Genomic DNA, 25,409 nt, shown 5'->3' with positions numbered 1-25,409 from the left:
GATCCCTCCATCATCAGAGTTTAAATTCAACACCAACTCTTGCCGCCCCCTGTTAGCAAAATAAATACTCTTTGATTGCCATGAGTTTCGAACCCTGGACCTCCTTGCCAACTCTATGATGCCACCTTCCTGCCTCTTATGTGGCGCTACTTTGCCACTAGACCACAAGGCTTTTTGTGGCACAATTTCTCCAACAATATTCTTAAGGCCTACCTACTACACCTAGGGTTTGATTCACCTTAAACCAAAATTTTTGCTAGAGTCCAGGTTTGAACCCAGGACTTCTCCAACACTTCTCAGCACACTTAACCACTAAAACAAGCCTTCATTAACGAAATTTACATGCACAACAAAATATTATAAGCTGCCTTAAACCGCTCCCATGGTCAAGGCCTAAACTTCTAGGCCCAAATTTAGGGTTTTACAACTCTACCTCCTTTAAATAAATTTCGTCCCCGAAATTTCCATCTAACAGGGTAGTCGTGTAACATCTACCCCACTACGCTACCGCTGCGCACTGTGATCCTACTATCACTATCACACTTCAACTAGAACTTGAAACATCTCATACATACAACACTTATTCACTAAAGCAGACACATATTTATCACAAATATGTACAATTTCTATATCCAAACATCACATCCACATAAAATAAATACCAAATTTAAATTCAGGCCAATATCTAAGGAATCCATAGTATTTCAACTTCTAAACAGACAAAAGTATTCAGAAGACTTACAGATTCGGCGTCGGAGACTCGGTGTGCCACACCATTTAAGAGAAATACTTCAAACAGACCACATGGTTGAAAATAATTTACTAAAATTCAACCTTTGAAAACCCAATCCACAGTCGAGTTGTTGCAACCCAGGCTCTAATAACACTAAATGTAACACCCCAAACCCGGCCTGGAAGTTTGGCTCGAATCTGGCGTGTCACATTGAAGTATTTTTCGAAAACCATGTTTCCATTAAAAACCCTTCTTAATAATTTAAAACTTATACCCTTTCTAAACCTTGTTATAAAACCTCAGCTGAAGAACATGCTTGACAACTTTGTAAAAATCTTGACAGTTGCGGAAGCTTAATTTAAAAACAATTACGGATACGTGATGTTTTGAGCAATAGTAGTTGCTTTGGAAAATCGTGCTTTAATATTAGCAATTATAAGAACAATAAATAAAATTCCAAATTTGAAATCCAGAAAATTAAAACGGCTTTACTACAACCCACATAAAAACATTTAAAAGTAATAATCAAAGCGTAACATAAACTCGTGTGTGGCTTCCTCTCGAGCCCTCGCACTCCGATCCGTCTAAGGTCGGAAATTACGAAAGGTTAATAAGCGGGTGAGTTTACGAAAACTCGATGTGAAATCCGCTACTATATAAAAACGATCGGTCATATAAAAGGACTAAAAGTCTGGCCCCAGCCCTACTTACAATTTCAGTATCAATTGGGCCTTAGCCCATTATAACAGACAGTACCAGATGGGTCTTAACCCATTACAGAATGAGAAACATTATCAGAATCAGAATCAGAATTAGGTGACAAAATCAGAACTAGAATGTGAATGCAATCCCAACCCAATCCATCCGTATACACCCCGTACCAACCTTACACCATGTGGGGAGACAACTCGACCCACCCATCCGCTACACAGCACAGAATTTGTAGCATGGCTGCCAGAACAGATATTGTGACAGAGTCACAAGATGCAGATATTGTGGCCGAGCCACCAAAATAGATAATGTGGCAAAGCCACTTAATAGAATACGTGGCACAAAGCCATAGATAACTGTAATAACTTCGGCACATAGCCATCAGTGACGGTAATATAACTGGCGCACAGCCTTCGGTAAATATGATCGACACAAAGTCGTCAACAAATATGTTAGGCACATAGCCACAGGTAAATACGTTTGGCACGAAGCCATAGTCAAGATGGCACAAAGCCATATTTAGGTTGGCACAGAGCCATCAACAACGGGTCTATATTCGGCACGAAGCCCACAATATCGATATGAAGCCCACAATAACGGCACATAGTGTTCGGTAACATGATCGACACTCAACCATCGATCGGTCAATAGATATGGTGACAGAGTCACCAGATACAGATATTATGACAGAGCCACCAGAATAAATATTTGTGGCATAGCCACCAAAAACAGATATTTGTGGCATAGCCACAAGAACACTTCCTACATCAATATAACCCATATCCCATGCAGCAGATATACATGTCATGGCATACAACATACAGAATCAGAATATCATGCCCATATTTGAATCAAACGATCATAGTCAAGTCATTCATATCATTCATATCACCAACATATATTCACAGTCAAATCCGTCAACAACACAGTCCAAGTCAGTCACTTGCCCATAAGGGCAAAACAGTCATTTAACACCCTAGGGGCAAAATGGTAATTTTACCCCATAAGGGTATCTCGGTAATTCTACCCTACAAGGGTATTTTAGTAATTCTACCCTACAGGGGTTTTTCAGTAATTCTAACCTACAAGGGTATTTCAGTAATTCTATAAATCGAGGGTAAAATGGTAATTCTATAAATTGAGGGTAAAACAGTAATTCTGTAAACTGAGGGTAAAACGGTAATTCTGTAAATCGAGGGTGAAACAGTAACTCTGTAAATCGAGGGTAAAACGATAATTCTATAAACTGAAGGTGAAACGGTAATTTTGTAAACCGAGGGTAAAACGATAATTTTGTAAACTGAGGGTAAAACGATAATTCTATAAATTGAGGGTAAAACGGTAATTCTGTAAATCGAGGGTAAACGATAATTTTGTAAATCGAGCGTAAAATGGTAATTTTGTAAACTGAGGGTAAAACGATAATTCTATAAATCGAGGGTACTTTGGTAATTTTACAAGTCGAGGTATTTCAGTAATTTGGTAAACTAAAGTATTCTAAACAGGGATAATAATACGAATGGGCCTAAAGTTCATACTCAGCCCAAATGGACCCATACGCACGTGAGGCCCTTTTAGCCCAAATCTAGCCACAGATATGAGATTCACCTAGCCTAGTCCAATATTTACTACACAATCAATCAACTTATCCAATTGGGCCCATAGGCCCATTAGGCCCACACGAACCCTTTCGGCCCATCGCGGCCTAAAGTAGCCATCCTACAGCTAAAGTAATGAGAAATACACACCTGATAGGAGACTGGAGTTAATCCACGCTCCGAGCACTCTTTTCCGACGCCCAACCCAAACGAGCACGCAATAAAGCAAAAGGGATCAGCCAAGAAAGGTACCTTTACTCTCCTCATAGTTCTCTCTATTTAAAGCCAGCTTCGCATCCACTCTTATGTTAGCTTCCCGATATGGGATCCCTCTATCATCAGAGTTTAAATTCAACACCAACTCTTACCGCCCCCCTGTTAGCAAAATAAATGCTCTTTGATTGCCATGAGTTTCGAACCCTGGACCTCCTTGCCAACTCTATGACGCCACCTTCCTGCCTCTTATGTGGCGCAACTTTTCCACTAGACCACAAGGCTTTTTGTGGCACAATTTCTCTAACAATATTCTGAAGGCCTACCTACTACACCTAGGGTTTGATTCACCTTAAACCAAAATTTTTGCTAGAGTCCAGGTTTGAACTCAAGACTTCTCCAACACTTTTCAGCACACTTAACCACTAAAACAAGCTTTCATTAACGAAATTTACATGCACAACAAAATATTATAAGCTGCCTTCAACCGTTCCCATACTCAAGGCCTAAACTTCTAAGCCCAAATTTAGGGTGTTACAGTATATGTGTATTCATGTTGCTTATTATTTACTTATGAACTTACTAAGCGTAAAGCTTACCCCCTTCCTTTCCCATGTTCTCTAGTGTTTTAGGTTAGCTCAGGTTGGAGTCCGTCGAAGATACCATGACACTGTCAAGCTATCGCTATTAGCGTGAGTGATTTATAGTGTTTGAGTCTATGGCATGTATAGGGGAGTTAATATTTGAGTTATAATGATAGTTGTAGCATAAATGTGGTAAAGGGGTAAATGAAATCTATGACATCTATTGCATGAAGTTGTAACAGGATCATAACATGTGTATGGATGTTTAAGTGCTCATCTATGTCATGAAATATGCTATTGATTAAGTTTGTGTGTATGTGTTGTGAGGGTGACAAAATGGCTTGGAAATTGACCTCCTTTTGTCCATACGGCTCACTTCCATGGGTGTGTGTTTTGGCCATGCGTCTCTTGCTCTTAATCTTTTTAGTTAGCATGGTACGCGGCTAGGCCAAACGGGCTTGGGCCATGGCCATGTCTTAAAGTCAGTATCATACATGGGCATGTCAAATAGGCTTATGCCATGGCCGTGTGTTGAAGTCAGTGTTGCACAAGGGCTAGGAGCTTGGGCGTGCCCAAACCACACGGGTGTGTGGAGCCTAAAGCATAGAGTTTTCAAAATTTATCATAAGTTTTTTGTTTGGTCCCGAACTACCTTGATGCGTAATATTTGTGACAGGTTTTAAATATTTATAATGAATTATTCTTGAAACTAACTATTATCACGATGAAGGCAAGTGTACCTATCGAACAGTAGTATAGCTTTAGCAAGACTGGATTATCGAACCCAAAGGAACTAAAAGTACGAGTAATGACTGTCTTTTTATTATCTAGCCTACGAATAATAGAGTTTGTTTTAACTAACTAATTAACTAAACTAAGAATTCATAGAAAATAGAATTGGGGAATTACTTTTGGAAAAACGATTGAATTAATACAACACCTAAGGAAAAATCCACCTAAACTTCACTTGTTATTCGACTCTGAATCAGATGATTTATTCATTTGACTTGATCCGTAGAAATCCCTAAGTTATATTATTATCTCTCTCGAGACTAACAACGTCTAACCCTAGGTTGAATAATTGAAATCTCTTTCTAATTAACTCTCTAAGTTTGCATTAACTCGATCTATGGATTCCCTTATTAGGTTTCACCCTAATTTGACAAAATCTTGTCACCCTATCTCTAGGCGTGCAACCAACTCCGCTTAATTATGACAAATGTACTCTGAGACACGGTCTATTTCTCATCTAAATAAGAGCTTTACTTGAATCAATATCCTGAAATATCAAAACAAGAATGAAGAACACATAATTAAGAACAAGTCAAATATTTATCATACAATCCAGATAATAATAACAAGATCCCTCTTAGGTTTCATTTCCCTTAGGTATTTAGGGGTTTTAGTTCATAACTAAAAAGGTAAACATCTCAAAAGAATAATAAGGACAAAACATAAAGAAAAACCCAAAACTCATGAAGGGAAATTGAGGCGTGATCTTCAGTCTTGATGATGAATCGGCTTCTAAGATGGATCAATCAGCTTTCCTTGAGCAATTCCTTCCTTTCTCACTATGCGTCCCCCTATTCTCCTCTTCTAGGGTGTATTTATAGGCTTTGGAATGCCTAAGAGCCCTCAAAAGTGGCCTTTTTTGAATAGGAATTTGTTTGCGCTCGATAGGGACACGCCCGTGTGCGATTACTTCAGGCCATGGTCAAACCTGTTAAATAGGCATGGACATGTGGTATACCCGTGTGAGGAAGTCCAGGCCGTGTTGATTTCGTAGGTTGGCCCATTTTCTCTGTTTTTGGCCCGTTTCTCGTTCCTTTCACTCTCCTATGCTCTCCTAAGTTTAAAACATGTAATTAAGGCATTAGAAGCATCGAATTCACCAAATCTAAGGAAAAATCATCCATAAACTGTGCTAAATATTGGGTAGAAATATGTATAAATTACGGTTTATCAAATACCCCCACAATTAAGCATTTGCTTGTCCTCAAGCAAAATTTTCAACTCATAATCAAAATAAATTCTTCTCAACTTATAATTCTTATCAATAATATCTCGAACTAATCCATAAGTAATAAAACATTGAAAATTCAACTGAAAGAACATCAAAGTTTCAAACATTCCAAGTTGAGCATTTTATCATGAAAACATAGGTGTCTCCCCTCATTTAAGTAATTATCTTTGATTCAAAATATCACAGAGTTTCATATCCTCACTAAATATTCACTCAAATCACTCGAGGTGATTAGGGTCAATAAATGAAACACTCAATAGTCAATAAAGAAAAGTCATTACCATAGGCTTGTATAAAAATCAAATCTCCACCACTATAAATTGAGATGAAACATCAATCAGAAGGTCTTTAGAGGGTTGTAACGTGGCTTTGGTTAGAGGGTGTTGTCACAAGCTGAAAAGAAAGGTTAGAATCGAGATTGAATTGAAAAATTGCCTAACTAGAAAAAAAAAGACTAGTCATCAATTGTGTACAACAGAGCTTTTTCTCAGAATATGGAATTTAACTTCTTTAGCTCACAAGATCACTACTACTAATATGTAAACATGTTGGTTTTTTTTTTTTTGTTTTTTAAGAATAAGTCAAATAAAAAATAGAATAAAACATAGCTAAGCAACTATTCCAACTCAGATCTCGACAAAAATATGGATCAAATTAATTTGGGGGATTTCAACAATAATGAGTTATGGGTTAATATTGAGGGTAAATCAATGAATGGGTTGTTAGGCTCAAGGGGGTTCACTAAGGGTTTATTGTGAAGGTAGGCTTTTATGGAGTGAGTGGGTTAACCCTAAGTGCCTTAATCATTTTGACATATCAAATCAAATGGTATGGTCTTGACATGCATAATCAAGCAAGTTCTAGAATAACAATTCAATACTGACACACTCATAATGAAAGTGAGCATGAAAGAAATAATAGATGCTCTAAAGACTCAAGATCTCACAAAAATTATGGCTTTTTGATGCTTAAACTTGTGAATTCCAACTCAAAATAATACCTAAACTTAGGGAAAATACCTAAAAGTTTTTAATTTTTCAAAAATCAACTTATCATGCTTGATTCTCTAATGTCTTAAAGTTTAAACAATCAATGCATAAATGCCTGTGTTTTAATTCAAGATATATCAATAAAAATCATAAATCAATTAAAATTTATTTTAAGTATGATATGAGAGCTTTTCAAGAGAGTAAGGTAATCATTTAGAGATTTTTCTGATAGTGAAATGAATACCCCCTACACTTAAGATGTACATTGCCCTCAATGTACAAGGATAGATATATAGAAAATAATATAAAAATAAGATAGGGAGAGAAGTGAAACTTCCTAAGTGATGAATAAATTTCCTTGAACTGGACTTTTGGAGAATAATCGGCATGAGGGTTGAGGAGGATACTCCAAAGATGGTATAGGTTCATTAGTCCATAAGTCCTGCACCAAAAGAGTATATATATAGTGGTAGCTATGGTCTTGGTCGAGCAGGACATGGCAGTTATGAAGAACCTTTCCAGGTGAAGTTTTTAGTTCCTATGCGATGATGAGCTTAGGAGCTCTTTATAACTGTGATAGAATCAGGAACTTTTTAGAAATGTAACATCCTGATTTTCGGGTTTTTTGCGATTCCTGATATTTTAAGTAAATTTCTAAAATTTGGTATGTGATGATGGAATTCATAATTTGGGTATGTAAATGGGCTTATGGAAGGCCCATGAGTTGGCCAAAACCCGGTAGAATTTTTTAAATTTTGGACTTAGGAGTTAGGGGTTCTGGCTAGGTGCCCTTATATTAAGTTGTGGGTAAAGTGTATCACAAAAAGAGCTTTGGTAGAGTGGCAAGGGTGACGCCACTAAGCTCCTAAAAAGGTGGCGTGTGGGCATAGAGGAAGACCTGGGTTCGATTCCCTGTGTTGGCAAATAAGAGTATTTATTTTTGTGTGCAGGAAGGGTAAGTGTTGGAACTTAAGTGGATTACGTAAGAGGAGAGTTGGATCAAGTCAAATGCATAAATTAAGGAGGGATAAGGGAGAGATTTTAGGGATGTGATAGGGAGATAGAGTTGGCCGAATAAGGGAGATTGGAGAGAGGATTTTCGGTAAAGGGGCATTAGGTTAGTAATTTCGGCATTAGGGTCTTAGTTGTGCCGATTTCTTCTTTGGTGTGTAGCCTTTTTCTCTCTTTTCTTTTCCAGCTGAATCTACCTCTCTCCTATTCATTTTTCTTCCTTTTTCTTCTTTCAAATCAGCCCACTATTTCCCTCCATTCACCATTGTTTCTTTCCCTTATCTCTATTTTTGCCGAAGTGCCGCAAAAAGTCGAAATCAGTGAAGATAGGGGGTACCGATTCTTTGTGACCAGCAACCTTTTTCTCCCTTTTCAATAGTTGGCGTTCGGTTCCTTTACCTTTTAGACATCCGGATTCAAGAGGAGAATGACTGTGGTAAGTGTTCAAACTCTAAACAATTTCTAGTGTAGCTTTAATAAAAGCAAAACTCCAAGTTTCGGGAGATGGCCGAATATGGGCATAGACTCTATGGGGTCTTCTTTTAATATTTTTGGTCTATTTATTGAAGGAGTAGCAAGGTGTAGTGTCGATTTGGAGTAGCTTGGATCGCCGGAGTAGCTAGGCCTAGTCATCAATCGCGACAAAGGTAAGGTGCCTAAGGCCATTATGGATGGTGGCCGAATGTGTAAGTGTTAATATTGGAAAGTTCTTGATTTGGTTCAATTATTGCGAGCTGATCTATTTAACAATTGATTATAGGAGAAATCGCATAGGAGATCTCGTCAAGGAATATCGCAAATCAGGTGTGTAACGAACCCTTTCATAGCTTAAAGCGATAAAATGCCGAAAAGCCGAAATGCCGAAATTCTGGCATTTCGAGGACTTGTGAGCAAGCGAACGCTCACTAGTTAGTTAGAATCGATGAGACGGTGATCGGGAACGATGGAAACGGCAAGAATGTGATTTTTGGCGTTCTTGGTAAGTTGGGCCTCGAGGGGCCAAAGTGGGGCCCATTGAGCTTTCGGGCCCATTTGGGTAAAAATTGGTAGAAAACGGAAATCTATTATATGGCGTGATAAGACTGTTAAAACCGTTATGGAATATAGGCTAAATGGGCCTAGATGACAAAATTGGCTAAGTAGGGCCCATTAGGGGTTTTAGGCCCAATAACTCGATTTCGCTAAAAATGGGCCAGAATCACTGTTTGCACCCATGGATTGTTAGTAATCGTTAATGAACATGGGAACCCTAATTTTTGGTAAAATTACGAGATTACCCTTATAATATGAAAATGACCGTTTTGCCCTTAGGTAAAAATGACCATTATACCCCTAGGGTTTATGTATGATTTTAATACGTGGGATTTTGATAAATATGGTATGTATGAGATGCACATGACATGTATGATATGCACATGATATGTATGATATGCACATGATGTAATCATAAGCGCATTGGGTTGGGTTTTATATGGATGGAGGAAGTGAAAAGGGCTTATGCCCGATTATCAAAAGGGCTTATGCCCCGATTATAAAAGGGCTTATGCCCCGATTATTGAAAGGGCTTTTGCCCGATTATTAAAAGAGGCTAGGCCTCCGGTTATATGATGAAGCGACTATCTTGCCAATTGGAGAGTTTGGCGGGGTGGGTCGAGTTAATCCCCACATGGTGTGTTGGTTGGTACGGGTGGAGAGTAGCGGATGGTGGGTTGAGTAGTCTCCCAAATGGGTTGCATTCTTTCATTGAAATTATATGTGACATTGAAATGGGCCTAAGGGCCATACTGATTTCTGATAAAGGCTTGACCCGATAATATAAAATATGAAAAGGCTTGCCCAAGAATATGAAATATGAAAAGGCTTCGCCCATATTATGAAATATGAAATATGAAAAGGGCTACTGACCCGATGCATGATTGAGATTGGATTTGGGCTTAGACCCAAGAGTCGTTATTGTTTTGGGCTCTGAAAGGGGCTTGTTGCACACTGAGTTTCCAAACTCACCCCCCTTTCCTTAACCTTGTAGGTGAGCCTTGATGTGGGGGCTTGGGCCGGAGGGGATTCAGAGTGGCCACGGTGATCGTCTTGGGCTTTAAATAAAGTGTTGGTTTCCGTTTAATTTCCTTTAACTATTATTTATTTTTGGGTTGTAATAAGGCCAATTTGAACTTTTCTTTTATTTCTTTTCGGGATTATTTTAATTTTAATAACTTTAAAATTGGTTAATTATTATTCAAATGGGCTAGACTTAGGACGTGTTTTCAAAATGATACTTGTTTTCAAATTATCTCAACACCACGATTCATCGGTTAATCAAAGACGTCCACTTAAACAATTTAAACTCGAAATGACAAAGTGTGGCTATGGTTGTGGGCATGTCTAGGATTGGATCCAATTAAAGAGCTTGGTACTTAGCGACCTTCATGGCTCACCTCCTCTGTCTCGGATACCTACACGGTGCCCACTTCCATACACTTTGTTAACTCAATAAAATGTATGGTTTTAAAACACTAAAAATGTAACGTGGGTTTTCAACTCCAATGTGGCACGTCGATTCGCCATAACGTCTGGGCGGGTTTGGGGTGCTACATTTAGTGGTATTAGAGCCTAGGTTGCAACAACTCGGCTGTGGATCGGGTCCGAAAATCTATTTGAAAACTTAGGCCTAAGAAGGGTATTTTTGGAAATGGTTTCGAAAAGTTCATTTTAAAGATGTTTTATGGAAAGTATATGTTAAAAAGGTACCATCTTTCTGTTTTAATCAAGAGTTCAAAATAAAGGAGTTTTCAAATCAAAGTTTTCAATTTCTATTTTCGATAATCAAAAACATGGTTTGTTTTTTTAGAGAAAGAAGTGGCACTTGAATCCCGATACCAAGTCTCGTAAGTATATTTTCCTTACAATATATGATATTGATATGATATTATGAATAGTCTTTGAGACCCTACTATGATACCTTAGCTAGGGTAGAGTCAGTAAACAGTAGGAATGAGACCGTAGCTAGGCTATGATGATCTGAAAACAATCCTTGAACTGCTATATCTACATAAGACATTTTCTTAATAAGCGGTGGAGCGTTATACTAATTTCATAAAATTAAATAAATCGATAATTCGATATGAGTACTAGAGGAGCTCGTGGGCGAGGCCGCGGACGTGGTCGCGAAGGGTGCAAGTGAATCTTCATCCTCGGGGCATAGGCCGGTGAGGAGCCAGTGTGTTGCAAGCAACGGAGACCTGGTCTTATGATCGAGTGCGGGGATGACGCTTTATCCCAAGCCATGTTAAGGGTTTTAGAAAGAGTGGTGGAGCTAATCTTGGGACGGTGAATAGGGGTCTATATCGGAGCGACTCCGCCAACGGAGCGGAGGTATTTAGGGTGTATCTGGAGTGGCCCGAATGTGGCGAATATTGGTGGAGGCTACAGAGCGGATCATAGGCCTCGGTGGAGCAAAAGTGAAAGGAGCTGTGTCATTGCTACGTGTGAAGCATACCGATGGTGGATCACCGTAAGGAGAGTACCCCAATTGAGCAAGTAACACGGGAATTGTTCAAAGCGCCTTTAAAGGGAGGTATGTTGGAGCAAGCTATGTGGATGCTCGTCGAAAGGAATTCTTGAATCGACTCAAGGTGATAAGACTCAGAAAGGAGTATGAGGCGAATTTTGAGGCCGAGTCGATATGCTAGTGGTATAGTGGTAATCGAATCTGAGCGCAAAGGTCCGCTTCGAGGATGGTCTCGCGATGAGCTTAGGATATTGATAGCTCCACGGAGGGAGCGTGGTTTTGCTGGTTTGGTAGAAAAGGCTAAGATAGCCGAGGAGGTGAAGGTGAGTGAGCGATGAATCGTGAGAAGGATCAACCCAGATTCAAGAGGATTTCGGACCCTCGAGTGCCACGAATCGAAGTGTTAAAAGAGCAAGGATGGAGGAATCGGTTCGGCGGTTCGGTAAATACTTATAGACCACGTGCTTGCGGGGACTGTGGTAGGGTGCATATGGGGTCTTTGAAACGAAGCTGGAGCATGTTTTCGATGTGGGTCAAAGGAGCATAAGTTCGAGAGTGTCCTCGGAGGGCAGCTCAGAGCTAGCGGCAGAGCAAAGGGATGTCCAACCACGGTGAGGAGGACCACCACCACAGAGGGGTCGTGGGCAAGGTAGAGGTGGCAATGGTAATGGACGAGGACGTAGGGCACCTGGCAGAGGTGCTGGTCATGTTGAAGCTCGACAACCGGCGTTGGTTTATCTTGCCTGACGTCGTGAGGAGGGTGACGCTCTTGATGTTATAACTGGTACGTTCTTCATTCATAGCATGCCTTACACTGCTTTGATTGATGTGGGTTCCACCCACTCGTATGTTGCTTGTGATGTATCTGGGGCTTTGGATGTGCTTCACGAGAAGGCGTGAGTGGGGTGTCGATAATAAGTTCATTGGGACATTCGGTTAAGGTAGATAAAATTTTTAGGCGATCAGTTAGTGACACAAGATAAAATCTTTGAAGGAGATTTGATGGAGCGCCATTTCGGGATTTTGATCTTATTTTGGGAATGGATTGGTTAGCTAAGCACAAGGCGACGTTGGATTGTCTTTGCAAAGAGGATGGTACTAAGAAGCGTCGAAGATGAGGAGATAATGGTCATAGGGGAACGAATGGATTATTTATCCAATGTTGTTTGGCGTTAAGAGACGAAGTTGATCCGGAAAAGTTGTAAGGCGACTTGGCCTTTGTAAGTCAAACGGGACTTGAGGAGATAACGGTGGAGTCGGTTAGGACTATTAAGGAATTTCGGGATGTATTCCGGATGAACTTCCGGATTACCCCGACGAGAGAAGTCGAGTTTGGAATCGACTTACTACCGGAACGACTCTGTGTCCATTACGCCTTATCGGATGGCACCAAAGGAGTTGGTAGAATTGAAAGCTTCGATTCAAGAGTCGTTGGATAGAGGGTTTATAAGACCAAGTGTTTCTCCATGGGTGCACTGCATCTGTTCAGTAAAGAAGAAAGATGGGACTATGCGAATGTGTATTGACTATCGGCAGTTAAATAAGTCGACTATCGTGAACAAGTATCCGTTACCAAGAATCGATGATCTGTTCGACCAATTAAAAGGAGCTTGGTGTTTTCTAAGATCGACCTTCGATTGGATATCATCAATTAAGAGTTAAAGAGGGGATATTTATAAGGCGGCGTTCGGGACTCGTCACGGTCATTACGAGTTTACGGTAATGCCATTTGGGTTGACTAATGCACCGCAAACATTCATGGATTTGATGAATCGGGTATTCCAGCCATACTTGGATTAGTTGTAGTCATTTTTATTGATGATTTTGAAAGAGGCACATAATGGACCTTATGCTATGCATCCAAGAGGGAGTAAGTTGTATCGAGACTTGCGAGAGCAATATTGGTGGCCTGGGCTTAAGCGAGAAGTGACCGAATTTGTTGGGAGATGTTTGACATGTCAACAAGTGAAGGCCGAGCATCAACTACCTTCGGGATTGTTACAGCCGGTAAAGATACCACTTTGGAAGTGGGAAAGGGTAACTATGGACTTTGTAAGTGGGTTGCCGTTGACACCTTCTAAGAAGGATTCGGTTTGGGTGATTGTGGATAGACTCACGAAATCGCTCATTTCATACATCTCGGACCGATTACTCACTTGAAGTTGGCCGATTGTATGTGGCGAAATAGTACGGTTGCATGGTGTGCCAAGATCGATAATTTCAGACCGAGACCCAAGGTTTACATCTCGGTTTTGGCGAAGTTGCATGAGGCATTAGGAACGCGATTGGATTTCATCTGGCTTTTCACCCTCGGTCGGATGGGCGATCGAGAGGTTATTGATTTTAGAGGATATGTTGAGGGTTGTGCTATTGAGTTTAAAGGCATTTGGGAGGACCATTTGCCCTCGGCGGAGTTCGCGTATAACAACAGTTATCAAGCAAGTATTGAGATGGCTCCATATGAGGCACTATATGGGCGAAGGTGTCGCTCGCCTACTTGTTGGGCAGAATTGGGGGAAAGGCAAATACTTGGACCAGAGTTGGTAACAGATACTGAAGACAAGATTAAGGTAATCAGGAAGAGGTTAAAAGAGGTGGCGGATCGACAAAAGTCTTATGCCGATCCGAAGCGTAAGGATATTGAATATGCGGTAGGAGACATGGTCTTTTTGAAAGTTTCGCCTTGGAAGAAGATCTTGAGATTTGGTAAGAAGGGTAAGTTGAGCCCACGGTTTATTGGACCTTATCGAATCATTAAGCGGATAGGGCGGTGGCTTATCAACTAGAGTTACCTCGAAGCTGGATCGCATTCACGATGTCTTCCATGTGTCCATGCTAAGCGATATCGTTCGACCCAACTCATATCGTGCGATTGCGAGAAATTGAGGTGCAATCGGATTTGACCTTTGAAGAGGAACTGTGCAAATACTTGATCGTGATGTCAAGGTGTTGAGAAAGAGGTCGATCCGTTGGTGAAGGTACTTTGGAGGAACCATGGCAAGGAAGAAGCTACCTGGGAGACCGAAGAGGCAATGCGTCAGTAGTACCCTCAACTGTTTGGACCAGGTAAATTTCGAGGCCTAAATTTCTTTAAGGAGGGTAGAGTTGTAACATCCTGATTTTCGGGTTTTTCGCGATTCCTGATATTTTAAGTAAATTTCTAAAATTTGGTATGTGATGATGGAATTCATAATTTGGGTATGTAAATGGGCTTATGGAAGGCCCATGAGTTGGCCAAAACCCGGTAGAATTTTTTAAATTTTGGACTTAGAAGTTAGGGGTTCTGGCTAGGTGCCCTTGTATTAAGTTGTGGGTAAAGTGTATCACAAAAAGAGCTTTGGTAGAGTGGCAAGGGTGACGCCACTAAGCTCCTAAAAAGGTGGCGTGTGGGCATAGAGGAAGACCTGGGTTCGATTCCCTGTGTTGGCAAATAAGAGTATTTATTTTTGTGTGCAGGAAGGGTAAGTGTTGGAACTTAAGTGGATTACGTAAGAGGAGAGTTGGATCAAGTCAAATGCATAAATTAAGGAGGGATAAGGGAGAGATTTTAGGGATGTGATAGGGAGATAGAGTTGGCGAATAAGGGAGATTGGAGAGAGGATTTTGGCAAAGGGGCATTAGGTTAGTAATTTCGGCATTAGGGTCTTAGTTGTGCGATTTCTTCTTTGGTGTGTAGCCTTTTCTCTCTTTTCTTTTCCAGCCGAATCTACCTCCCTCCTATTCATTTCTCCTTTTCTTCTTTCAAATCAGCCCACTATTTCCTCCATTCACCATTGTTTCTTTCCTTATCTCTATTTTTGCCGAAGTGCATAAAAAGCGAAATCGATGAAGATAGGGGTGCCGATTCTTTGTGACCAGCAACCTTTTTCTTCCTTTTCAATAGTTGGCATTCGGTTTCTTTACCTTTTAGACATCCGAATTCAAGAGGAGAATGACTGTGGTAAGTTTTCAAACTCTAAACAATTCCTAGTGTAGCTTTGGCCAAAAGCCGAAACTCCAAGTTTAGGAGATGGCGAATATGGGCATAGACTCTATGGGGTCTTCTTTTAATATTTTTGGTTTATTTATTGAAGGAGCAGCAAGGTGTAGTGTCGATTTGGAGTAGCTTGGATCATGGGAGTAGCTAGGCCTAGTCATCAATCGCGACAAAGGTAAGGTGCCTAAGGCCATTATGGATGGTGGCGAATGTGTAAGTGTTAATATTGGAAAGTTCTTGATTTGGTTCAATTATTGCGAGCTGATCTATTTAACAATTGATTATAGGAGAAATCGCATAGGAGATCTCGTCAAGGAATATCGCAAATCGTGTGTAACGAACCCTTTCATAGCTTAAAGCGATAAAATGTCGAAAAGCAAAATGCCGAAATTACGGCATTTCGAGGACTTGTGAGCAATGACGCTCACTAGTTAGTTAGAATCGACGAGGCGGTGATCGAGAACGATGGAAAGCAGTAAGAATGTGATTTTGGCGTTCTTGGTAAGTTGGGCCTCGAGGGGTAGAAGTGGGGCCCATTGGGCTTTCGGGCCCATTTGGGTAAAATTGGTAGAAAACGAAATCTATTATATGGCATGATAAGATTTGTTAAAACCGTTATGAAATATAGGCTAAATGGGCCTAGATGACGAAATTGGCTAAGTAGGGCCCATTAGGGGTTTTAGGCCCAATAACTCGATTTCGCTAAAAATGGGCCGTAATCCTTGTTTGCACCCATGAATTGTTAGTAATCGTTAATGAACATGGAAACCCTAATTTTGGTAAAATTACGAGATTACCCTTATAATATGAAAATGACCGTTTTGCCCCTAGGTAAAAATGACCATTATACCCCTAGGGTTTATGTATGATTTTAATACATGGGATTTTGATAAATATGGTATGTATGAGATGCACATGACATGTATGATATGCACATGATATGTATGATATGCACATGATGTAATCATAGCGCATTGGGTTGGGTTTTATATGGATGGAGGAAGTGAAAAGGGCTTATGCCCTGTTATCAAAAGGGCTTATGCCCTAGTTATCAAAAGGGCTTATGCCCCGATTATAAAAGGGCTTATGCCCGATTATTGAAAGGGCTTTTGCCCGATTATTAAAAGAGGCTAGGCCTCGGTTATATGATAAAGCGACTATCTTGCCAATGGAGAGTTTGGCGGGGTGGGTCGAGTTAATCCCACATGGTGTGTTGGTTGGTACGGGTGGAGAGTAGTGGATGGTGGGTTGAGTAGTCTCCCAAATGGGTTGCATTCTTTCATTGAAATTATATGTGACATTGAAATGGGCCTAAGGGCCATACCGTTTCTGATAAAGGCTTGACCCGATAATATGAAATATGAAAAGGCTTGCCCGATAATATGAAATATGAAAAGGGTTCGCCCAAGATTATGAAATATGAAATATGAAAAGGGCTACTGACCCAGTGCATGATTGAGATTGGATTTGGGCTTAGACCAATGAGCCGTTATTGTTTTGGGCTCTGAAAGGGCTTGTTGCACTGAGTTTCCAAACTCACCCCTTTTCCTTAACCTTGTAGGTGAGCCTTGATGTGGGGACTTGGGTGGGAGGGATTGAGTGGCCACGGTGATCGTCTTGGGCTTTAAATAAAGTGTTGGTTTCGTTTAATTTCCTTTAACTATTATTTATTTTTGGGTTGTAATAAGGCCAATTTGAACTTTTCTTTTATTTCTTTTGGGATTATTTTAATTTTAATAACTTTAAAATTGGTTAATTATTATTCAAATGGGCTAGACTTAGGGCGTGTTTTCAAAATGATACTTGTTTTCAAATTATCTCAACACCACGATTCATCGGTTAATCAAAGACGTCCACTTAAACGAATTTAAACTCGAAATGACAAAGTGTGGCTATGGTTGTGGGCATGTCTAGGATTGGATCCAATTAAAGAGTTTGGTACTTAGCGACCTTCATGGCTCACCTCCTCTGTCTCGGATACCTACACGGTGCCCGGCTTCCATACACTTTGTTAACTCAATAAAATGTATGGTTTTAAAACACTAAAACGGGCGTGGGTTTTCAACTCCAATGTGGCACGCAGATTCGGCCATAACGTCTGGGCTGGGTTTGGGGTGCTACAAGAAAATATAAGGAAACAGAATTACTCGTAATGGAATAGCTGAAATTGATCAATCTTTGATAATTTTGTAATCATTAATTGTTTTCGCATAGGCCCATTCAACGATTGTAAAATAAAAATTATAAAATCTAATAAAAATAAGCTTAAAGAAAAATAAAAAGTATTCTTAAAATAAAATAAAAGTAAAAACATAAAATAATAAATAAAAGTTGTTAAACATCTTCATCGCTAGATGGTTCGCGAGGTGGGGGTGGCGATGAGATGTGGAAGTGCTGACAAATTTGCTGTAGAGTAGCATCAATGTTATCAAATCGTTGAAAACATTACTGCTCGAATCGAGTGAGGCACTTAGAGATGTCAACATATGAAGCCACCGTATGAACTGGACGTTGGGAGTGTGGTGGCTGAGACGGTGGGTCCTCGTGTTGTGGGGGGACATCATCGGTAATGTCTTCAGGGGCTTCCCCTTCAGTAGATTTGGGAAGACGATATTGAGGAGGGTAGGTTCCTCGACGCTTTTCGATCATCCTCATGCTTAGCATGCTCGAGATGCCTTGTGGAGACATTTGGCCAATGAGGGTCAAAGATGATTCTTGGGCCGCGTTGTTGAGGAGCCCGAAGTGTCGAGCCAACCGAGTAACATAAGGGCCGATAGAGATGATCCCCTTCCTATGCTGCTCCGTCTGGTGCTGAATGGTGAGGGTAATGAAATAAGCAAGGTCTATGACATGCCCGTGCGACATACACCATAGAAAGTAGGCATCGTGAGTGTTGACGACGCCAATGCTCTCTCGTCTTCCTGTTAATATGTAAGCCAAAGTGGCGTGTAGGTACCTCAGAGATGGAGGGAGAGCCGATGCCTTGGAGTGGCTAGGATTGTAGGTGGTCGAACCTGGTACTAGTGCGTCCCAGCACCATGAAGGAGAACGATAGATGTGGCAGTTGAGAGCATGTAAGTCATTCTTCTCCTTGAACTCATTCGTATATAAGCCCTGTGCAGTACTGAATTCTGGTACGCTTAGCTAGCTGACTAATCTACTGAGGCAAAATTGGATTGTTCCAGGATCAACAAAACAGGTCATCACGGTTTGAAGATGAAATGCTGAGCATAGTTCCATCGTGAGCTCGAGATACGTCAGCTCGATGATCCTAAAGAAAAGCTCCCAAGTGTAGGTGGTTAGGAGGGCCCGAATCACATCAGCCAACTGGACTTGTTCTCTTGCAGACCAGTCGATGCAGCGGCCCATAATTGAAGGTCAGGCCCAGAGTATTTGGAAAAGTTCTTCTTGGGGCCCAATTGGGAACTGCAGGAAAGGGTGACGAATTTTCGCGGTAGGACCCGAGGAAGATAACGCTCCCTTCTTTTTTTTTTGAAGCAGGGACGACGGCCTTTTTAACACGTGAATACGATATTGTATATACTAGAAAGAGGAGAATGGGTGTCAAAAATAGATTTGGAAGCAGCGCATGGGCGTGCCAGGGATGCCGTGTGGACTTGCAAGGCTAGGGTTAGGGATTTTGGATGAAGAAGATGACTAATAGTGAAGGGTATTTATAGATTTTGGGACACAAGGCCAAGGGGCACGCCCGTGTTCCCCAATTTTTGCCTGTGTAAATCGCGAATTTTGAATTTGGGCATGTTTAAAAATTGGCCCATGCCCGTGTACCTTAGGCGTGTTAGTTCACACGGCCGTGTCGCATGACCATGTCTGGCTTTGTTTGCTTCTCCCACGCCTGTATATGTAGGTCCACGCCTGTGTTGTTTTGGCAGGTTCGCCCACGGTTGCTTGGCATGGACGTGTCAAATGCCGATGCTAATTTGACATGTTCGGCCATGGTTTCGAGCCACAGGAGTGTCGTACGCCCGTGTTGTTTTGGCAAGTTCATCCACAACCATGTCACACGGTCGTGGCAATTTATCGTAGCCCATGCTTGGGAAAATCTTTACTCTATTTCCACACGGTCATACAGACACCCGTGTGCTTGGCCGTGGCTGTATGGTAAACCTGTATTCAAGAGCTTCGTTAGTAAGTTAGGTGTTAAACACTAAAATTTAAAGAAGTTAATATAGTTAGTGCTTGAGTTGCCTCCCGAGAAGCGCTTATTTATAGTCTAAGATCGACTTACCTCTCCATTGAATGGTCATGATGGTTCGAGGAGTTTATACTCTTCATTCCTGCTATCATTCTAATCAAAATAAGGTTTTAGACGGGTGTTGTTTACCTTAAAAGTGCCGAACTTGGGATGACTTACCTCGACAGTACCGAATGGGAAAATGCTAAGTACCATAAGAAGGATTTCTTCATTCGGTTTAGTAGTGACAATGTGAGGATCTGTGGCATCTAATGAAACTTTATCTCTAACCTTAAGTTGACTTGGAAAGGTATTGAGCTCGTTTTGGGGTAGTTTTTGTTTATCGTGTGTTCTCGGTTTATGTGTCCGCCATTCATCTAGCTCCTTGATTTGTAGCCTTCATTCTTCATGAAGAGGTACTCTACTATTGCTTGAAAATGGCTCATGTACTTCCTTCAAACTCATTTCCTGCAAAGTAGGTTGCACCATATTGTCAGTTTTAGTAGAATGGTTTAGACAATCACCTTCCTAAAATTAATAATCAATCTCTCCTACAAAGTAGGTATTGATTGTTTCGTCTCCAATACGAAGTGTGAGCTCACCAGTGCCAACATCAATAATTAATCTAGCAGTTACTAAAAAAGGCCTTCCTAAAATCAAAGGACTGTTGCTATCCTCCTCTATGTCTAGAACAATGAAGTCAACGGGAAATATAAATTTATCAATTTTAACTAGCAAATCTTCAATAATACCCCTAGGAAATCTTATAGTTTTATTTGCTAATTGAATGCTCATCCTAGTCTGTTTGGGTTTACCAATACCTAATTGTTTGAACATTTTGTATGGCATGATGTTAATACTAGCCCCTATATCAGCTAATGCATTATTAACATCTAAACGACCAATTAAGCAAGGAATTATAAAACTCCTTGGATCTTTCAATTTGTTAGGTATCTTATTCTGTAGAATAGCTGAGCAAAATGCGTTTAGCTGCACATGCGAAGCCTCGTCCAACTTCCGCTTATTTGCTAAAAGCTCTTTTAAAAAATTCATTGCCTTTGGTATCTGCTATAGAGCTTTAATAAATGGTAAGTTAATATGTAATTTTTTTAAGAGTTTAAGGAATTTACTGAATTGTTCATCTGAGCAACCTTTCCTTGTCGCATTAGGGTATGGCACACGAGGTTTGTATTCTGCACTTACCAGTTTCAGCTCATTGTGGTCTACCTCACCTTTACCTTTGCTTATCTTAGTTTCTTGCCTTGGTTCTGGTTCAGGTGTGACTAACCTGCCCTCATCTTGACTAGTAATCGTGTTGAGTTCCTCCCTTGGGTTAGATTCTATGTTGCTTGTCAAGCTACCTTGTGGTCGTTCAGAAATCAACTTGGGAAGCTGTCCAATTTGGGTTTCGAGCACTTGGATTGATGCTTGTTGATTCTTAAGTGCTGTCTCGATATTCTAAAAATGATCTTCTGACACTGATATAAACTTTGAGAGCATCTCTTCAAGGTTTGGCTTCTTCTCTTGTTGGTGGGGTGGTTGTTGGTAGCCTGGAGGTGGTCTTTGATTTCCTTGGCCTCCCCATGAGAAATTTGGGTTGTTCCTCCAACTTGTATTGTAAGTGTTACTATATGGATTGGTTTGAGATCGAGGATTATTACCCATGTAATTTAACTACTCGTTCTCTATGTTGTGGCTATAAGGTTGGTATTCTGAACTGTTTGATCCACTTCCACTTGCTTCGCACTGCATTACTGGGTGAACCTATGAAGAACTAAGAAGACCATCAATTTTCTTATTCAAGAGTTCTACCTGATTAGAAAGCATGGTGACCGAATCGATGTTATAAACACCGGCTATTTTCGTTGGCTTTGTCCTCATGACTTGTCACTGATAGTTATTCAGTGAAATCTCCTCTATAAACTCGTAAGCATCTTCAGGTGTTTTATTATTGATGGTTCCGCTAGCAGCTGCGTTAACCATTTGTCGAGTCGAAGGGTTCAGGCCATTATGAAAGGTTTGAACCTGTAACCAGAGTGGTAACCCATGGTGAGGGCATCATCTCAAGAGATCCTTGTATCTCTCCTATGCATCGTAAAGTGTCTCTAAATCCATATGCACAAAAGAAGAGATATCATTACTTAATTTAGCTGTTTTAGCAGGCGAAAAATATTTTAATAAAAAATTTTTGATCATTTGTTCCCAAGTAGTGATTGACCCTCGTGGTAACGAGTTCAACCATTGTCTAGCTTTGTTCTTCAATGAAAAGGGAAACAACCGAAGACGTATGGCATCATCAGAAATGCCATTGATTTTAAACGTACCGCAGAATTCCAGGAAATTCGCTAAATGAGCATTTGGATCCTCATCCTGCAAACCATCAAATTGAACAAACTGTTGTATCATTTGAATTGTGTTAGGTTTCAGTTGAAAATTATTTGTAGCTACAACATGTCCAACTATGCTAGATTTAGTTCCTGTTAAAGAAGGTTTAGCATAATCATACATAGTGTGCGGATTAGGATTCTGATTTACTGGATTAACAGCAATCGCAGAAGGTATCAGGTTTTCCTGATTTTCAGCCATCTCCTCAGTGGTGGTTGAAGTATCGTCCTCTTGCTCGTCCTTTGTGTATCTTAAGCTTTGCCTTATTTATCTTTTGTTTTTGCAAACTGTGCGATCGATTTCACTATAAAAAAGTAATGGTCCTGACGGGTTTTTTCTAGTCATAAACTATAAGAACCTGCCATAAAAAGGGAAAAAGAAGAATTAGTAATAAAAATTTAAATTGCAGTAAACGTAAATGGCTAAAGTAATAAAAATTGAGTGTTCTTAATATCTTAGTTCCCCGACAACGGTGCCAAAAACTTGATACATGATATTCGTGACAGGTTTTAAATATTTATAATGAATTGTTCTTGAAACTAACTATTATCATGATGAAGGCAAGTGTACCTATTGAACAGTAGTATAGCTTTAGCAAGACCGGATTATCGAACCCAAAGGAATTAAAAGTACCATTAATGACTGTCTTTTTATTATCTAGCCTAAGAATAATGGAGTTTGTTTTAACTAACTAATTAACTAAACTAAGAATTCACAGAAAATAGAATTGGGGAATTACTTTTAGAAAAACGATTAAATTAAGACAATACCTAATGAAAAATCCACCTAGACTTCACTTGTTATTTGACTCTGAATCAGGCGATTTATTCATTTGACTTGATTCGTAGAAATCCCTAAGTTATATTATTATCTCTCTTGAGACTAACAACGTCTAACCCTAGGTTGAATAATTGAAATCTCTTTCTAATTAACTCTCTAAGGTTGCATTAACTTGATTTATGGATTCCCTTATTAGGTTTCACCCTAATCCGGCAAAATCTTGTCACCCTATCTCTAGGCGTGCAACCAACTCCACTTAATTATGACAAATGTACTCTTAGACAGGGTTTATTCCTCCTTTGAATAAGAGCTTTACTTGAATCAATATCCTGGAATATCAAAACAAGAATGAAGAACACATAATTAAGAACAAGTCAAATATTTATCATACAATACAGATAATAATAATAAGATTCTTCTTAGGTTTCATTCCCCTTAGGTCTTTAGGGGTTTTAGTTCATAACTAAAAAGGTAAGCATCTCAAAAGAATAATGAATACAAAACATAAAGAAAAACCCAAAACTCCTGAAAGGAAATTGGGGGGAGATCTTTAATTTTGATGATGGATCCGACTTCTGAGATGGATCAATCGACTTTCCTTGAGAAATTCCTTCCTTCCTCCCTGTGCATCCCCTATTCTCCTCTTCTAGGGTGTATTTATAGGCTTTGGAATGCCTAAGAGCCCTCAAAAGTGGCCTTTTCTGAATAGGACTCTGTTTGGGCTCGATAGGGACACCCCCGTATGACACGCCCGTGTGCGATTACTTTAGGCCGTGGTCAAGCCTGTTAAATAGGCACGGGCATGTGGTATACCTGTGTGAGGAAGTCTAGGCCGTGTTGATTTTGTAAGTTGGACCATTTTCTCCGTTTTTATCCCGTTTCTTGTTCCTTTCACTCTCCTATGCTCACCTAAGTATAAAACATGAAATTAAGGCATTAAGGGCATCAAATTCACCAAATATAAGGAAAAATCATCCATAAACAGTGCTATGCATGGGATAGAAATATGTATAAATTACGGTTTATCACACCTTGAATGTATGTTTGGGGCCTCGTAAGCCCATTTAAGGGACAAATTGCTTAAGAAGGGTTTTAAAATTGATCAAAATTTTATGGCCTGATTTTGTATAGTTGGTTAAGTTTAGGTCAGGTAACACCTCGAACCCTGTCCCGGCGTCGGGCATGGGCGAGGGGTGTTACAGACAATGTGAAGAGCAAACGACAATAAGAGATGATGTTGCGAGAAGTCGTGTACCAGTGGCTCATAGAGATAAATGTGATATATCAAAATTTGATACGTCAAATTAGGTTTTCCATTACACTTAAGGAGCTTATTCTCAAGTAATTTAAGTGTCTTTGATATGTTTCTGTCGATTTTAGTTCTGTTGCTAATAAATTATTTTTATTAATTTAAGCAATTTTTTATACACAAATTGGTCAATCATTTCATGGGAAACTTAACAAGTTGGTTGGATGTTGTAGGGAATCGACAGTAACTCGAACATAAAGAAAACATTACATAGAAAGTGGGTATCATAATATCGAAGCATGAAAGTCGTGATACCCCTAACAGTACTGAAATAAGGAGAATAAAGATCATTTACAGTGGTATCGCGATACCAGACCATGTATATCGCATATCGAGACCCCCAAGACCCTTAATCTCAAGATTATTGTGGGTAACGCGATATTCAAGCCTGACAAGTGCAAAAAAATTGTAACACTCCAAACCCAGCCTAGACATTATGGCTGAATCTGGAGATGTTACGAAAAAAGTTAGAAATCGGTCTTTTCCTTTAAAAACATCATCCCTCTTTATTGTAATGAATATGTCGTTATACTCATTAGTTAAAACCATCGATTGTATACTCTTTCAAATAAAACAATAATTTGCAGTGGAAGTTTTAAAGTCATTATATTTTGAAAACCGAGTTTATTTTGTCGAGAACATTTGATCGCATAAAACAATTGTTTTTGTAAATTGTTTTGTCGAGCGTCACAAGAAATCTCAAATCAAATCCAAATCCAAAAATAAAACCCCAAAGTCTAGAAAGTCCAAAAATTACAGAACTCTCAAAATCATAAAATTAAGTAAAATTTTAAAGTAAATGAAATTTACGGACAAGTGGTCACAACAGAGCCTCCGTCGCACCAACCCACCTAAGCTAAGGGTTACCTGAACATAATAGACAAAAAGAAAGTGAGTTTTAAAAACTTAGTATGTAACTCTACGGAAACATGAATTCAGGTTTTATCGCATAACAGAATAGATACAAACATAAATCCTTAATAAAACCAAATTATTAACAAAATCATACAGATACAGATATATAAAGTCCTACCCCCATTGTCACACCCCTAACCCGTATCTGTCGTCGGAATAATGTTTCGGAGCATTACCAAAACTTTTAAAACATTTTTAGATGACTCAAGTAAATTACTATTCATTAACCGAGATCATTCAAAACGTCCATTAATTGGACCTTCGCGGCCCAATACGAACATTAGGATCGAGTAGGGACTTAATCGGAACCTCTAAGAATTTTTCAATAAATTACAAAATTTTCCAAGTTGTAAGGCTCACAAGCCCGTGTGGTTTAGGGACACACTCGCGTGGGTAGGCCGTGTGATCACACACGCCCGTGTCCCTTACCCGTGTAACTCTCTGACTTGCAAGGCATGAACAAATTGAAGTCACACGCCTGT

The 25,409-nt window shown here is 39.9% G+C and overlaps 1 non-coding gene across 1 annotated transcript; it reads left to right on the top strand.

The window, feature by feature from the left end:
* The first annotated feature begins 21,579 nt into the window (after positions 1-21,579).
* Positions 21,580-21,686, top strand: LOC128284749 (small nucleolar RNA R71). The gene has a single exon (XR_008275171.1). It is a non-coding gene; the product is annotated as a small nucleolar RNA R71 (small nucleolar RNA).
* The last annotated feature ends 3,723 nt before the right edge of the window (positions 21,687-25,409 follow it).

This window comes from Gossypium arboreum, chromosome 11 (assembly GCF_025698485.1).
Source record: "Gossypium arboreum isolate Shixiya-1 chromosome 11, ASM2569848v2, whole genome shotgun sequence".
Taxonomy (NCBI): Eukaryota; Viridiplantae; Streptophyta; class Magnoliopsida; order Malvales; family Malvaceae; genus Gossypium; species Gossypium arboreum.
Note: the sequence above shows the minus strand (reverse complement) of the source record. Positions and strands in the feature narration are given on the sequence as shown.